This window comes from Triticum dicoccoides, chromosome 6A, assembly GCF_002162155.2.
Source record: "Triticum dicoccoides isolate Atlit2015 ecotype Zavitan chromosome 6A, WEW_v2.0, whole genome shotgun sequence".
In the NCBI taxonomy this organism is placed as follows: domain Eukaryota; kingdom Viridiplantae; phylum Streptophyta; class Magnoliopsida; order Poales; family Poaceae; genus Triticum; species Triticum dicoccoides.
The window spans coordinates 4,138,756-4,157,020 of record NC_041390.1 but is presented as its reverse complement, the minus strand read 5'-3'; the positions used below and the strand labels follow the sequence as shown (position 1 = coordinate 4,157,020).

The 18,265-nt window shown below is 49.3% G+C and overlaps 1 pseudogene; it reads left to right on the top strand.

Annotated features, from left to right (window-relative positions):
• The first annotated feature begins 742 nt into the window (after positions 1-742).
• On the top strand, positions 743-8,134 carry LOC119318952 (annotated as a pseudogene).
• Positions 8,135-18,265: the final 10,131 nt, after the last annotated feature.

The window sequence follows — 18,265 nt, the reverse complement described above, 5'->3', positions numbered from 1 at the left end:
GTGGTTCCGCCGGTCGAGGGCCATCGGTTGGTCCAAAGTTGGGGCCTTTGTGTTGGTCTCGGGGTTGTCTGGTTGCAGGGCGGCGGCTCTGGCGGCGGGAGGCGCGACGTTCGTGGGCGGAGCGTGCGTCTCAGGTGTGGGCAGGCAAACATGGCCGCATGGGTGGCGTGGTTGCGGGCGGACGACGGAGTTCAGGTTGATCGGTGGGGTGTGAGTGCCGGGGTACACCACTTGTCCAGTCCTTTGACTGGCCGACGGTGGCGGTGGCCGTTGCCGCCGTACCCTTCCTGAAGGCTCTGTCGCGGCATCCACACCCTTGTCGTCTTGCTCTGGGTGAAAACCTGATCTCCGCTGATCGGGCGGTAGCGGCTACCCATGGTGGTATCCTTCTTGGAGGCACCGCTTTGGAGGCCTGGCTTCGTTTTGGTCCGGTTCACCTCTCTATTGGTTGTCGGTGGGGTGGTGTGTAGGTGCCTGGCACCTTTGTATCTTGCCTTGGGTGTGTGCGGTGTGTGCGTTGTTCGGTATCTCGGATGTACTCGGTGATGTTTGCTTTATTATATAAAGCGGGGGGAAACCCTTTTTCGGTAAGGCGGTACCATGTCTGTGATTGATGAGGAATAGTTTGTATGTGCCAATGGAGTCACACACCATAAGGATGCACACCTTTTTGGCTTCCATGTTAGCACTATATAAACCCATCCCAGCTCCAGCTCCCTTCACGCTCTCAAGCAACTACCTCGAGTAGTAAGCTGACACTTCTTCTCTTCCCATTGAACCATCTATTTTGTCTTCCTTGCGAGGGCTATATAAACCCATACAACCTCAAGGGAGGTAGAAGTTGAAGCTTAGCTGTTACCCAAGCTAGCTTGGTAGAACTATCACATTCTGATATCCTCACCAACTCCCGAGCTAATTAAGATTTTGCAATGGGTGGTCTCTCCCTTGAGCACCCGTGGGCCTTTGCCTTTGGCCTCCTAGGTATACTGAATAGTTGAGTATCTTTTAAGAGTTCTTATTATTTCCTTTTCATTTTCTTTTCATTCTGGTTTCACAATATGTTTTGGCAAAACTAATACTCTTAGGCGTCCCCTACTTGGGGAAGTATGTTGTGTATCCAAGACAACAATTATACTATATAGCTAGGTAGTGCGGATTGCACCATGGGATACATGGGATCCTTCCTCTTTTGAGTAAACTAGTATATCTAGAATAGTTCATTAGTCGTTGGAGGTGGCAAACAAAAGGGGAGAAAAGGGAAAGCAAGATGTATAATAAACTAACTAAAGCAAGATGTATAATAAGCATGGTGTTGTGTCACGCACACAAGTTACTGAAAGCTCGCTAAGTGGGGATTAATTGTACACGTGTCTCCTTGTTCTCGCTGCCTAACTGTCGTCGTATTGCTTCCATGCAGGCAACGTCATCTCCTTCATGACCTACCTGGCCCCACTGTAAGCCTCTCGATCGCGCTCAACATCGTTTCTCTCTCTAGCTTAGTTTCACGAGAAACTAATGGTGCATGGGGGCATGGGATGCAGGCCGACGTTCTACCGGATCTACAGGAGCAAGTCGACGTAGGGGTTCCAGTCGGTCCCGTACGTGGTTGCGCTCTTCAGCGCGATGCTGTGGATCTACTACGCGCTCCTCAAGTCCGACGAGCTCCTGCTCATCACCATAAACTCTGCCGGCTGCGTCATCGAAACCATCTACATCGTCATGTACCTCGCTTACGCGCCAAAGCAAGCCAAGGTACTCACAACTCAGCTGCACACATGCATGCATGTGTCCACCCTTCTTCATCAGTTTGGGCATTTTGAGTGAACTGGTTTGTGCTGACACAAAATGCGTGACATGCAGCTCTTCACGGCGAAGATCCTCCTCCTCCTGAACGTGGGTGTGTTCGGCCTCATCCTACTTCTCACGCTGCTGCTGGCTGTTAGACTGTATTTACATGTGTATATTGTAACGTTGTATACCACCTCATTATATATATATGTGATAGACCACCCCTAGAGGGTTGTGCCGGTTCCCCCAAAGCCTATTGTCTTACATGGTATCACGCTAGGTTACGTCCGCTTCCGCCTAAAAACCCTAAACCGCCGCCGCCGCCACCGCCGCCGCCGCCGCGCCCGCCGTCGCCGTCGCCCGACTGCTATGACGTCCGCCGCTGCGTCCGGCTCCACCGCCACCGGTTTTCTGCCGGCCTCCCTCGCGGCACTTCTCTCGAGGCCGCTGGATGCCGCCTCCCTTCAGGCGCCGATCGGGACACAGAGCGTCGGCTCCCTCTTCGCGCTCCCGCCGGCTGCTACTTCGCCCGGGCAGGCGCTTGTGGCCCACACCGCCGCCGCCCCGTCAACCGCGGCTGTCGCGCCCTCGGCCACTGCGCCGCTGGTGGCGGAGGACGTCGCGCTGGCAGGCTTCGCGGCGTCAACCGCGGCCATCGCGCCCTCTGTCACCGCGCCGGCTGCCCCTCTGACTGTCTCCACGGTGGTCTCACCTCAGCCAGTCTCCTCGATGGGATCGCAGCCGCCGCCGCCGTTTCACTTCGGCCATCTCATCACCATCAAGTTGTCGTCGGACAATTACATCTTCTGGCGCGCGCAGGTTCTTCCGCTTCTTGGGAGTCACTATCTGCTTGGCTATGTCGACGGCTCTCTCCCTTGCCCTCCTGCGCTGGTTGACAGCGTGCACGGTCCGGTCTATAATCCGGCTCACCGTGTCTGGACAGGGCAGGATCAGGCGAACCTCTCTTCCATCCAGGGGTCGCTCTCTCCGGCCGTTGCTGGGCTTGTTGTCTTCGCCAAGACGTCCCACGAGGCATGGACTATTCTTGAGCGCTCGTTTGCGGCACAGTCGCAGGCTCGTGTATCTGGGCTCCATCGCCAACTTGGGGAGTGTCAGAAGCTTGACTCCACCACCACTGAGTTCTACAACAAAGTCAAGAGTCTCGCCGACACGCTGGCCTCCATTGGACAGCCCCTCACCGACTCCGAGTTCAACTCGTTTATTGTCAATGGTCTTGATGAGGAGTATGACGCCCTAGTCGAGATCATCAATGAGAGAGGCAACTCCACGCCCATGCCAGCACACGAGGTCTTTTCACGCCTCCTGCTTACTGAGCAACGAGTCGAGACGCGCCGATCCAGGGGCAACGGCGCCCTCTCGGCAAACGCCGCCACCAAGGGTGGTCGCTCCTCTGCTTTATCCAGGGCTCCTTCGGGGCAGTCACCACCACCCGCCTTGGCCCCTCCTCCTACTGCGACGCTACCAGGGGCTGGCGGTCCACGTGTGTGCCAGCTTTGTGGTCGCGATGGGCACTGGGCCTCGAAGTGTCACAAGCGCTTCCAGCGGGGGTTTCTTGGTCTCGGCAATGACGGGAAGGATACACGCAACTTTGCTCGTCAGGTCGCCATGGCTGATCGTCCGCCGTCGCAGAAGCCACAGGGACACACTCAGTCCTACTCCATTGATCCCCACTGGTACATGGACTCTGGGGCGACAGAGCACCTGACCAGTGAGATGGGGAAGCTTCACACTCGTGAACCCTACCATGGCTCCGACAAGATCCACACCGCCAATGGAGCAGGTATGCACATCTCTCATATTGGTCAAGCATCACTTCTCACTAGACATGCCAATAGGAGTCTTCAACTTCGCAATGTTCTTCGAGTTCCATCTGTGACACGTAATCTTCTTTCAGTTCCTAAACTCACTCGTGATAATAATGTGCTTTGTGAATTTCATCCTTTTTTTATTAAGGATCGGGGCACGAGGGACATTCTTCTTAGTGGGCGGCTCTGCCAAGGTCTCTATCGTCTGGAGCATCCTGGCGTCGCTCGCGTCTTCAGTGGAGTTCGGGTATCTCCGTCACAGTGGCATGCTCGTCTTGGTCACCCGGCCACACCTATTGTCCGGCATGTTTTGCGTCGTCATGAGCTTTCTAGTGTGTCTAGTAATAAAGATGTAGCAGTGTGTGATGCTTGTCAGCAGGGGAAGAGTCATCAACTTCCTTTTTCGGAGTCCAGTCGTGAGGTGAAACATCCTTTAGAACTTGTGTTTTCAGATGTATGGGGTCCTGCTCAGACTTCTGTTAGTGGTCATAATTACTATATCAGTTTTGTTGATGCTTACAGCCGCTTTACCTGGCTTTATCTTATCAAACGTAAATCTGATGTGTTTGACATTTTTGTTCAGTTCCAAAAACATGTTGAATGCCTTCTCAAGCACAAAATTGTTCATGTTCAGTCGGACTGGGGTGGCGAGTATCGCAACCTCAACTCCTTCTTTCAGTCGCTTGGGATCACTCACCGTTTAGCATGTCCACATACACATCAGCAGAATGGTTCAGTAGAACGTAAGCATCGTCACATTGTTGAAGCTGGTCTGACTCTTTTGGCCCATGCATCTGTTCCGTTTCGTTTTTGGAGTGATGCTTTCACCACTGCATGTTTTCTCATCAATCGTACTCCCACTCGTGTTTTGAATATGAAGACTCCCATTGAAGTTCTCCTTAATGAACAACCGGACTACACCTTTCTCAAGGTGTTTGGGTGTGCTTGCTGGCCCCATCTCCGTCCATATAACAAGCGTAAGCTCAAGTTTCGTTCCAAGAAGTGTGTTTTTCTTGGTTATAGCTCTCTTCATAAAGGATACAAATGTCTTCATGTGCCCACTAATCGTGTCTACATCTCTCGGGATGTTGTGTTTGATGAGCATGTTTTTCCCTTTGCCAAACTCCCTGTGTCCACTACCGAGCCACCTGTCATGCATTCATCCTCTGTTGCTTCTGACCAATTTGATGATGTTGCATATTCTCCTCTATTGTTGCCTAACCATGGTGCAGGCACTGGTCGTGGGGCTCGTTTGGAGATTCTGGAAGTGCCATCTTCCTCTTCGTCGCCATCGCCTTCATCCTCGGCACCTTCTGTTGTGCATGAGGAGCACATGGCGCCCCTGCATGGCCTCGGTTTCCGTGCTCATGCACGGCCGATCGACGTCCTGGCCCGGTCGCCTCTGGCTTCTGGGTTGCCTTCGCCATCGTCGCGCGCTGCAACCCCGCCGACTGGGCCGGCCTCCTCGGTCCCCGTCTCGCCCAGGGCGTCGGGGCAGTCATCACCAGGCCTGGCCTCACCCGCCCCTGCCTCGCCCAGGGTGTCTGGGCCCTTCTCATCAGGGCCGGCCTCGCCTGCTCTCCCCTCGCCAAGGCCGTCTGGGCCGGTGTCACTGGAGCTGGCCTCGCCCACTCTCGGTTCGCCCATGGCCTCTGAGCCCCTGTCGTCGGGCCAGTCTTCGCCATGCAGCCCGGAGTCGTCTGTCCCGAGCTCGCCTGAGGTGATTCCTGCATCTCCGGCGACCGTCACGTCTCCGTCACCTTCGCCTCCGCCGGCTCCTGCTGCTGCTCTACGTCCACATACGCGCAGTCGGAGTGGCATTTTTCAGCCTAAGCAACGTCACGATGGCACAGTTGCTTGGTTAGCGGCGTGCATGTCTGCTGCTCTCGCAGATCCATCCTCTGAGCCACGCACGTATCAAGCTGCTATGCACATTCCTCATTGGAGAGAGGCCATGGAGCAGGAGTATCAAGCGCTTCGTCGCAATCAGACATGGACTCTTGTTCCTCCACAATCACGGGTAAATGTCATTGATTCCAAATGGGTTTTCAAAGTGAAGAGGCATTCTGATGGGTCCATTGAGCGCTATAAGGCTCGTCTGGTTGCTCGTGGTTTTCGACAGCGTTTTGGACTTGACTATGAAGACACCTTCAGTCCAGTGGTCAAGCCTACTACCATCAGACTTCTTCTCTCTCTGGCTGTTACTCGAGGTTGGTTTCTTCGTCAGCTTGATGTTCAAAATGCTTTTCTTCATGGTGTCTTGGCGGAGGAGGTTTACATGCGCCAGCCTCCGGGTTTCTCTGATCCGGATCGCCCTGATCATCTCTGTCGTCTGTCCAAGGCAATTTATGGTCTGAAGCAGGCTCCTCGTGCTTGGCATGCTCGTCTTGCAATGGCTCTTCGTGCTCATGGTTTTGCATCATCAACTGCTGACTCCTCATTGTTTCTTCTTCAAAGGCCTGAGGTTACTACGTACTTGTTGGTCTATGTAGATGATATCATTTTGGTCAGCTCCTCTTAGTCGGCTGCTACTGCGCTTGTTCGCTCACTTGGTGCTGATTTTGCGGTCAAGGACCTTGGGAAGCTTCATTACTTTCTTGGTGTGGAGGTTACTTCTCGTGCTGCTGGCCTTGTTATGACGCAGAAGAAGTACTCTCTGGATTTGTTGCAGCGAGCTGGGATGCTTAAGTGCAAACCGACGACTACACCCATGTCTACCACTGATAAGCTCAATGTTGTTGATGGTGTGCTTCTTTCTTCTTCTGATGCGACAGAGTACAGGAGTATTGTTGGTGGGCTCCAGTACTTGACGATCACGCAACCAGACATTTCCTATGCTGTTAACCGAGTCTGCCAGTATCTGCAGTCACCCCATGACACTCATTGGTCTGCTGTTAAGCGGATTTTGCGCTATATTCGTTTCACGGTGGCTCATGGTTTGCATATTCGGCCGTCTGACTCTGGTTGTCTTTCAGCATATTCTGATGCAGACTGGGCTGGCAATCCGGATGACAGGCGATCCACGGGGGGTTATGCTGTCTTCTTTGGCTCTAACCTGATTGCCTGGAGTGCTCGGAAACAGGCTACTGTCTCGCGTAGCAGTACTGAGGCTGAGTATAAGGCTGTGGCCAATGCCACATCAGAGATCATCTGGGTACAGTCCTTGCTTCAGGAGTTAAGTATACCCCAATCACAGCCTCCTGTTCTTTGGTGTGATAACATCGGTGCTACATACCTTTCTGCAAAATCCGGTATTCCATGCCCGAACGAAACACATTGAAGTTGACTATCACTTTGTGCGTGAACGTGTCTCTCAGAAGCAACTACAGATCAAGTTTATTTCTTCCAAGGATCAACTTGCTGACATCTTCACCAAGCCATTGCCTTTGCCACAGTTTGAGACTTGCAGACGCAATCTTACCCTTCTAGATTCATTAGAAAGTGGCTAAGATTGAGGGAGGGTGTTAGACTGTATTTACATGTGTATATTGTAACGTTGTATACCACCTCATTATATATATATGTGATAGGCCACCCCTAGAGGGTTGTGCCGGTTCCCCCCAAAGCCTATTGTCTTACACTGGCGGGGGGCGAAAAGCGCGTAATCATGCTTGGGTGGGTCTGCGTCGGCTTCTCCGTCAGCGTCTTCGTCGCGCCCCTCAGCGTCATCGTGAGCACCTGCCTGGCCTCTCTCACACCTATTAGTTTGTGGTGATCCACCATGATTGATTGATTATAATCGATCTATTTGTGCAGCGTCTTGTGGTGCGCACCCGGAGCGTGGAGTTCATGCCCTTTTCACTCTCCCTCTCTCTCACCGTCAGCGCCGTCGTCTGGTTCCTCTACGGCCTCCTCATCAAGGACAAATATGTTGCCGTACGTGAACAACACAAATTATCTCTCAATTCCAATCTCAAACTTTCTATTTGACTTTAGTGTTGGTGTTGAACATGCAGCTTCCCAACATCCTCGGGTTTGCCTTCGGGGTGATCCAGATGGGGCTCTACGCTCTCTACTGCAACGCCACGCCCAGGCCGGCGCCAAAGGAGGTGGATGCACCCATGCCAGAGCACGTCATCAACGTCGCTAAGCTCGGCCCGGCAGCTGCCATGGAGCTCAACACACCAGCTGCCGTCCGGCCACCAACCATGGAGAACATCGTGGCTTGTGCCAGCGGCCAGACCAAAGAGATCAGCCAGCGTCGAGAAGGTTGACATGGCTACCAATATCGAGCATGCCTAGGCAGGCAGGCCCCATGCAGCCAGAGCCTCTCCTGGGGCCGGTGTGGTGGAGAGATTCTTAGCACAAATGATACTGTAGTTTGCTATAGCTACTGTAGCTATTTGGGCTTGCCTGAGACCTTTGCTGATCCAGGTTCCATGCACGCATGCATGAGGATGGGGGCGTGTGATTTCCACCGTTAATGTTCCTTTTCTTGCAAGCTGTTACTGTTCCTAGTTGCTCGTTGTAAGGGTTATTTTATTCTGGTAGTATTCATTGGTATTCACTGTCCGATCACTTCGAAGCAATAACCTTGTTATAAAAATTCTCATTTTCTTGTGAACCAACGTGTGGTTGGATGGTTAAGAGGACGGTGGTATCCCCAGCCCAATATAGGATTTTCGGTGATGCATGTCAGTGGAAGAACACGTTCCGGTCAATTACGATTTCTTGGACTGAATCCGCCTTTCCAAGAGCATAACTTCATCTCTTGGAGTGCAATGTGAGTAATTTTTTTTTCTTCGAAAAGGGGGGCTTCCCCGGCCTCTGCATCAGCATGATGCATACGGCCATCTTATTAAGCATAAAATAGTCCACAAAGTCTCCAAGTCTCAAGGTTGTCAACAAGAAAAGTAAGAAAAGGCTCACACAGAGCCCAAGGCTAGATACACAAGCTAGCCAAAGCACTTATACATCACAGCCGTTTGGCTCCAAAATAGACAGGTAAACTAATTGCCTATCCTGTTACACGACCGCCATCCAAACCGGCTGAATATATCCCGAGCTACCATCTCCCATCGGATAGCAGCAGTAACCAAAAGCTCCCTGGCCTCCGTCGGAGTGAGTAGCGACCAGGAACGGATAAGAGCCGTTGCTCGGAAGATAACCTGCAAAACATGGATATTTGTTGATCTGTTAAAGACGAAGTCATTTCTGCAATTCCAAAGCGCCCACAAAAAAGCGCAAACCCCCAAGCGAATATGTTTTGCTAACCCGGGCTCTACCCTAGTTAGCCATGTCCCAAACAACATGTTAACCGACCTTGGTGGGGTAATATTGAAAGCGACTTGAATAGTCGTCCAAAGAATTCTAGCTAGTGGGCAGTCAAAGAAAAGATGTTTAATGGTTTCACCCTGATCACAGAAACTACACCTAGTAGGTCCTGTCCAATTACGCTTAATAAGATTATCCTTTGTTAAGATCACCTGTTTATGTAGAAACCACATAAACACCTTGATCTTTAAAGGAACTCTGACGTCCCACATATGCTTTGAAGTAGGAATCGAGCTGGAATTAATAACATCAACATACATTGATTTAACCGTGAATCCCCCCGACCTAGTGAGATTCCAGCGTAATTTATCAGGTTGTTGAGATAGTTGTACCTGCATCAGTCTCCTAACTAGATGCAGCCACTCTTCCCAACGATTGCCCACTAACGATCTTCTAAACTGGATATCCAGGGGTATCGAGGCGAAGACCGATGCAACCAAAGCATCGCGCCTTCGAACTATACGATACAGAGACGGATACTGGATTGCTAGGGGAGCCTCTCCAAGCCAAGTATCCTCCCAGAATCTCGTGCTTGCACCATTACCAACTAAATGCTTTGACCTCTGAAAAAATGAAAGCTTCACTTTCATAAGCCCTTTCCAAAAGGGTGAATCAGTTGGTCTAACCGACACCTGAGCCAAAGTTTTGGTTTGGAGATACTTGTTACGCAGGATTTGAGCCCACATGGCGTCAGTTCCTGAGGATAACTTCCACAACCACTTACTAAGAAGGCACCGGTTCTTGACTTCGAGATTCTCAATCCCCATACCCCCTTGGTCTTTCGGTCTACAAATGATATCCCACTTCGCTAACCGCTATTTTCTCTTAGGCTCCTCCCCCTGCCAAAAGAACCTCGATCGATAGAAGTCCAGTCGTTTCCTAACTCCAACTGGGACTTCAAAGAAGGACAAAAGGAACATGGGCATGCTCGTGAGCACCGAATTAATAAGAATTAAACGGCCTCCATACGACATGAGCTTGCCCTTCCAACAACTTAGCTTCTTCTCGAAACGATCCTCAATACACTTCCATTCATTATTCGTGAGCTTGCGGTGATGAATAGGAATTCCTAAGTAGGTAAAAGGCAGCTCACCCAAACCACATCCGAACAACTGCTTGTAATCCTCTTGTTCCTCTTTGGCTCTCCCAAAGCAGAACAACTCACTTTTGTGGAAGTTAATTTTGAGCCCACTTAGCTGCTCAAACAAACAAAGCAGCAGCTTCAGATTTCTAGCTTTTACCAAGTCATGCTCCATGAAGATGATAGTGTCATCAGCGTATTGCAGGATGGATATACCCCCATCCACTAAGTGTGGCACCAAGCCCCCTATTTGGCCAACTTCCTTGGCTCTCCCTAACAACACCGCCAACATATCGGCTACTATGTTGAACAGAATAGGGGACATCGGATCTCCCTGCCGCAGGCCCTTATGTGTCTGGAAGTAATGACCGACATCGTCATTCACTTTTATGCCAACACTACCCTTTTACGTAAAAGTTTCAATCTGGCTCCTCCAGCCCTCGTGAAAACCTTTCATACGCAAAGCTTGTTGCAGAAAAGGCCATTTAACCTCGTGCAATGTGAGTAATAGAGTGTCTTTCTTTTTAGAGGAAAGCAAGCAGTGCACATGTGTTTCCTTTTGGATGTGTCGTGCTTTATATGGGCCGGAATGGGATGGGTCTTTATTGCGTCCGACTCATCTCACCTTACTTCTTTTCCGCCAGACCTTTTCTTTATTTCGAGGCAATTTTCCACGAGAGCTGAGATGGAAGAAGCTTTCACCTAGAACGTCTGCTTTAATGGGCCGCCCATTTGTGCACACTTAAAACAAGGGAAATCGAGAAAAAGGGAGCAGGAAACTGAACCCAGATCCTCATTGTTGGGTAGCGCTGGTACATAGCCTTTGAGGGACTGTTGGGTTCATGGTGAAATACATGGCGCGATCAACTTGAGTGAAAATAGACAGTTTTTTCGGTGGTTTTCCCGATATTTTCATGTTTTTAATAGTTTATCTTTTTTTCTCTTTTTCACTAGGTTTATTTTTTCTTTCTTTTTCCTTTGTTTTCTTCGGTTATCTATGTTTCTTTCTTGGTTTTCACAAGATTTTTTTTCTTTTCTTGCTTTTATCTTCTTCTTCATCGGTATTATTTCTTTCTTTCTCGTGTTTACTTGTTTTTCATTGTTTATTTTTTTTTGGTTTTCACTGTTTTCATTCTTTTGCATTGATTTTTTTTCAGATTTACATTTTTTTTGGTTGAAGCAAGAGGGGCCGGCATGCTGCTGTGGCAGTGGACGGCGCTTGGAATCCCAATCTGCTCTGCTGCTAAATCATCACTGTGGAGAGCTCTTGCACATGGTCTGGACTTGATCCATCAGATTCTCTTCGAGCGGCAGGTTTTGTGCCAGGTCGTTTGCTAGATTATAATAACCCAAGCGCTGCAAATACCCGATGACACAAAATAAGGTGCCTACAAAACAAATCCCATACTGAGGTATAGTATGGAAATTTTGATTAAATTCTGCCACGACTAAATGCTTAAAGAACACTCAGGAGCTGATATATCTCCTTCCAGAGCCGGTTAACAGCACAAACCCCCCATCTAACAACTACACAAGATCGCTCACTCCAAATTTGCCAATGAGGCCGAGGGATCATATGTGGAAGAAACCTTCCTATGGCATGGTGAAAGTTAACGTCGATGCAGCTTTTCATGCAGACACACTCTCGGGAGCAAGTGGAGCTGTTGGTCGAGATGATAAGGGAGAGTTTATTGCTGCGGCTTCTTGGTTTATACCGCATGTTCGGGATGTTGATTCGGCTGAGCTCATGGCAATACGGAATGGTATTTATCTTCTGTCAAGTATTGGATGCACTAAAATAGAGGTAGAATCAGACTGCTTGTTTGCGGTGGAGACACTTCAGAGCATGGATGATTATATGGGGCCTGACAGTGCTGTGGTAGCGGAGTGCAAGAAATTGTCCATCGACTTTAACAAACTTTCCTTTAAACATTGCTACAGAGAAGCGAACCGGGTAGCAGATGAGTTAGCAAAACATTGCTTTAGTATAAGAGTTCCTGATTCTTGGGATGACGTAATCCCGGACTTTATTTCTCATCTCCTTGTAAACGATATGAGCATTATTTGAGGAATAAAGTCTAATTTAGATCAAAAAAAACAGCACAAACCCCGTCTATAATAGTAAAGAAAACTAGCAAAACCATAGATGTACGATTACACTGGGACATAAACGTGGCAACAAGGCAAAAAATAAAACTACTAAAACGGAATTATATTTTTCTCAACAAAGTCGTACGCACATGCTTCCATGGTTGTGGAATAATCCACATATGCGCATACCTGCATGAAGTTGAATCATAAAGTGCTATTGAATGTTAGAACCCAAACTGCCAATCATCTCATTGCGGATATTCTCTTGCCGTGGCCTGGACCCACGATCCGAGAACCACCTCGCGATCTCCATGGACTGGAGGTCGAGCCAGAAGAAACCGAAGTATGACATGTTGATGAGCACGGTGCTACTCCACTCAGCGAACCACGGTAGCTATTGTAGTTCCAGGCTTCCAGCTGAACTGGCCATGGGCTAACGGGCGGCCTTTTCTCTCCTACCTTGTCGAGGAACCTAAAGAATGCCTCTGATGACCATGTGTGGTCCTTGCTGGCACTTGGTCTGTTGGCCTTTTGCTTTGACTGCGCTCAAGCCAATATCTTGGCTCCATTTGTGACGAGCACGATCTGGCGCCCTCCCTCCACCGACCGCGCCCGGAGTTGGGAAAATATCTCATGAATGTGCCACTGAGCCGGACCACAGGGCACAGGGTTTTGAGCGGAATAGAACTAGCATGATCATAGACCTACTACTACACCGGGACCAACAGCTCGCCGATCAACCGGAAAATAAAACTACTAAAATTAAATTGTTCTAAAAAAAAGTTCTTCAACAATGGACGCACATCTGCTTGAACTTGAGACTGGAGCCAGAAACGATTGAATCACAAAGTGCTCCTGAATGTTGGAACCCAAGCCGTCAAATTCATCTCATAGGGGATGTTCTTGTCTATGTACTGGAGCCGAGAATCCAAGAACGACCTCACGATCTCCATGAAGCGTAAGTCGAGCCAGAAGAAACTGCAGCCTGAACTGATGAGGACCTCTCAGCGAAACACACTAGAATGAGCCTGCCTCGCTTCGTCACTGGCCTGTTTCCGCCCTCCTTGTCCAGGAACAGCGAGATTGCATCCTTGTCGATCACTGCCTCTGGTCGTTGCTGCCACTTGGCTGTTTGCTTGGACCAAGCTGACATCTTGTTACCATCCATGACGAGCACAATTAGGCTCGTGTCCACAGACGATGTCGCCAAGAGATGGTTGACCCACTCTTTGCGGCCAAAGCTCTCCGGTAGCATCGTCACCGTCAAATGCGCCGTTTTGACGTGGAGCTTGAGCACGTAGGCCGAGGTGTTGCTCATGCACAACCAGTGCACAGTGCCGCCAGTGACCAAGGCCCTGCCGAGGCCTCCCTGCAAGTAGCTGCCAGACAGGTTAGGAGCCCACACCTCGGTGCAGCTGCCCCACACGCCGTGCTCCGATGAGGAAGTCAGGAGCCGAAGGTGGCGTCGATGGTGGTGTTGTGAGAGCTCTAGGTATGCTATGATCACTTGAAAATGCCGGCCGACGGCGGCCACACCCTCCTTGTCGTTGACCCCGATGAGCAAGACATAACTTATGCACCCAGCGTCCACATGGTCCACACCCACAGGGAAGGCCGGTTGAGATGGCAAGGTCTGGCTGCTCCGGGTGGCCGGGTCGCACACGCGGAGCTCTTGGTCCACGCGGGTGAGGACAAGCCCTGTCGCGCGACGCGAGGGGTATACCGCCGCTGGAGACCCTGCGCAGCCTGGTGGCGTCCTGCACTGTGGTGTCGACCAGGAACACATATGCGTCGTACGTGAAGATCAGGTGGCCGTGCAGGAGGGAGGGCACGAAGCGGTCGCCGTGCCGGAGGCGGAGGCGGCCGCGGAGGCCGGTGTCATCCTTGATGCGCAGCGCATGTCGACATACGTAGAGGCGCAGCGCACGAGGGTGGCCGGGTCGCTGCGCGTCGCGATGTCCACCAGCACGTCCAACGGCAGCGAGGCTGTCGTTTGCCGCCGTCCTGTTGCAGGTTGAGTCCGCGATCTGGCGGCGGCGCCGCCGCCACCTGCCATGGTCGATGGATGACTCTAGGTGGGGAATTCAGTCTGGGACAAGATCCGATCAGTCCCGATCGACGTCGTACAATTAGCCTAGGGCGAGGGACAGCCTTTGCTCCGTTTCTCCTACGCTAATAATGTGGGATTAGAGGAAATAAACTGCGATTTGTTTTCTAATTGTTGTGTCTCTCCGACGCTAATAATATGGGATTGGTTGTTATCTAGCCCCATTAAGACTCTATACGTGGTGGTATCCTAAGAAAATAATTACGGATTCTTTTCATAAGAAAATATTGCTTCCAACGTTATTCTGATTTGCTTTTTTTACATATAAATGCAATCACAGATTTTTCTTTTTGCGAAAATGATGGAGATCTATTATAAAAATTCAGCGGAACTACAAAACATCTCAAACATAATAAAAACTACATTGAGATTGCAGGATCCCCAAACAATCAATACTACCGTCAAAACGAGCCGCCAACTCGCCGATGTTGCCTCTACGATACCGGAGTCGGCTTGACCTTGTCGATGATAGTGAGGAATTCTTCGTGCACGTGTCCCTAAGGACGAGCGCCCTCAATCCGCAATCATCGCATTGAACCCTTACATAGATCTGAAGCACCTGACACCAAAATTCGCCACAAGACTAGAAACCCTAACCTCACCGCCCCAAAAAGATGGCAGGAATCTACACCGGAGCTCCGTCGACTACGTCCAAATAGACGTACTCGAGGAGGATCAAAGCCCGCAAGACAAACTCGAAGAAGTAGCACCACCATCTGCTCGAGCACCGTAGTTGCAAGGACCGGAAATCCCTAACCTAAACTCCTAGCTGGAGCAGAGGTGTCGAGATTCCCTTCCCCACCACCGTCCGCCGGAGCGGCAAGCAGAGGGAAGGCGAATCTATGGTCTCGCCATTGTAGTTTGGAGAGAAGAGTTTGCCCTAGCCGCCTAGGGTTAGGGAAGATAATAACCGACTAAGTACAATCGCAGATGGTCATTTACAAACAATGGTCTCGAATTTTTTAAATTTAAATTTACTTTCTTGTGAGCGGTATTTGCTTTCATGCAAATATTGTAATGGTTGTTTTCGTGTCTGCGTGGATTAAAAAGAAATTTGCTTCCATAGTGAAAGAAAAGTTTGCCGTTCCCTCAAAAAAAGAAATGTTTGCCTCAATTTAATACACTACTACATTTTTTCAATAAGAAATACAATAGAAAACACATCTTACACATAATCAGATAATTCCATCAGCGAAACTATTGCCTCAAACCTACAGTTTTCACGAACTGCAGCTGAGCGTGGCTTAGATGGTTAGATTCCTTGTGGTGAATCCAACCCACTAGGGATAGTCCTATACTTAGCACCGGTGATTGATTTCAGGCTTTCCGACGTTGTTCTTCTGGTGGGAGAAGACTTCCCCATTGACTATGTGCCGTTTGTGCTGACTTCGTGAATCTGAAGACGTGATGTCGGCTCTGTATATCAGAGATACTGATAGGAGTAGGGTGTGCCTACATGTGTTCATAAGAGTGAGTATATGTGGGCATCTACTATTCTACTATGTTAAACAACCTTGATACAACTTAATTTTATTTGCATAGAACACTTAACTATTTCATATGTCATGATTATACACTCTTCATCCGATTTGGTGATGTGCCTCTAAATAAATAAATTTTGTCAAATTTTTTTGTTAGACTCCACGGGACCACAAACGCCTCCAAGGAATAAAAAAGGGCACTGGGGTTTCCTTTAAGGGCTCCGGCGGTGTCGGTTCCTGTTGGAAATATGCCCTAGAGGCAATAATATTGTATTATTATATTTTTATATTCACAATTAAGAGTTTATAGTCTATGCTATAACTGTTATGATCCTGAAATATGCGATTCAGTGAAAAACTCATATGCACGTGTGGAATGATAAACGGTAAAATAAGGAGTCTCGCCTCTAAGACTAGCTCAAATGATGTTGGTGATCATTTTTCCTGCATCTTAGGATATCTTTAAGTGTATTGATAGTCCTAAAACAACATTGAGAGTACGACTATAGAAGAACTATTATATTAAATCGTCCCAAACTTAAATGTTATACTTTGAAATTATATTGTCAGAAGTCAATTGTTATAACACGGAGTGTTAACATGTGATTTAGTTTCTTAGACCATAAGAGTATCATAGTGATAACTTATATGTTCAAACGTCGTCTGTAACATGGTGATTATAACGATAACTTATAGGTTCATCAGGAAGTTCGGCAAGGGACTAGATACCTCTAGAATGGAATATGCTGCTCCAACGATGAACAGATATTCTTAGGCCCCTCTTGGTGTGACGGCGTCCATCATTGTCTGGCCAAACATAGGTGACTATGCCATTGGGATGCCGAAACATGTCAACGACAAAGAAGAACATAACCGGTAATGAGGAGACCGATATAGTGAGCATGTGTATGACTCAAGCGGATACTGATATATCTCTCGTCGTGTTTTGTAAATTATGGCAAAGCAACAGAAATAGCATAGGATAACCAGAGGTTCACTTGAATGTCATTCGTTCACTCATAGGGATCGATATGGATGTCCACGGTTCAGCTATCGATCACTAAACGAAATGTGTTGTGTTCATGTCTATGTTTTACCGAACAACATGGAGCCTAGAGAAAGGAAGAGGGAACAATGGACCCGGGGCCCCAGCAACATAGCCAAGCGGGAGGAGCCTACCTCACTGCCGATGCAGAAGCCGACCGAACATGGCAACCCGGACAATCTGGGCCAATACTGGCCTGGTCGGGCCTAGATGGGACCGCGAAGTCCTCCCGCCATGCTGCAAAATGTCGGTTCCCAACGCCGCCGCCGCCTGGAGACCGCTGCCGCCCAAAAGGGCCTAGATCTAGGCCTAGCGAGCGCCGCCAGCCGAGCTCCCACACCACCGTGTCACTTCCCAGCCAACGGCCTCGCCCCGCAACTAAGGCACCCGAGGCCCACTGGAACCACCCTGCTGAGCCAGACCGTCACCGGCTGAGCCACTCCGCCACCAGGAGGATCCCATTGCCCCTACCGTGTGCCTGAGGAAAGACCAACCCGCCACCGCTGCCATCGCGCAGGCAAGGCCTCGGCAGACCATGCATGCGGGGATGGCAGGGGAGGAGGATGGGGAGGGGGGCTGGAGGAGAAGGATGTTCAACCGATACAAAATGGTGAGAAAATTCTCAAGCAACCAGGTCAAAAGAAAAATAAAATGACATTTGAGCAGGAGACACAAGTGCTGCTAACCCAACACTGACCATGAAAACAGGAGACGCCACACCTAACAAGAGGCACCCAAGACTAATGAACATCAATGGAACCGCGCCGCCTTGAGAAACCACCGGACACCTAGTATCGAACACACTAAGCCATCTCTAGAGGTGGAAGACTCACCGTGAGACTAACCGTCGCCTCGAGCCGTGGATCGCTGCTCCTCCTAGGAGATAGCAAGAAATGAGAAAGGATACCACAGGGACACATGTAGAAGATAGAAGATCACCGAGATCACCCCACGTCAGAGTCGAGAGCGCTACATGATAGGATAAGGTATGCCCAAAGTTGCTGGTCAGCTACAATAGAACCGGGGCTCCATGTTGTCGTCCTCGAGAGGTTTATGACGCCAAGCGCCACCGTCGTCGAGCAAAAGAAGAAGGACTCGGAACCGCCGCCAGCACCACGACCATGTTGCATCCACTAGAGTTCATCAATGAAATGAGCTGCCTCTTGTTCATAGTTTCCTTTTTCTATGCTGAGGTGGAGACAACACTTCTTCCACTACCACCATCTCCTTGCAGCCGCTGTTAGTGCAGTCTTCAGTAAAGGACCGGCATTGCACACCACTATTTCAGATATAAATTTTTGATTAACTTCTCCAACAATTAATCGTTTAAAAACATTTAATAGTTGATATATCACTTTCAAGAGCCAGTTAAGAACACAAAACCAGTCTTTAGACAGCATATGCACTTTATTAGTAAAAAAAGAAAACTAGCAAAACCATAGAGCAACCATTATGCGAATGGGGCAAATAAAAGTACTTAAATAAAATCATTTTTCTTAGCTCATGCATCCAAAGTTGTCGAACAAACACAATGTAAAGTCGAGATTGGAAAGGGAAATGAAAACGAATGAA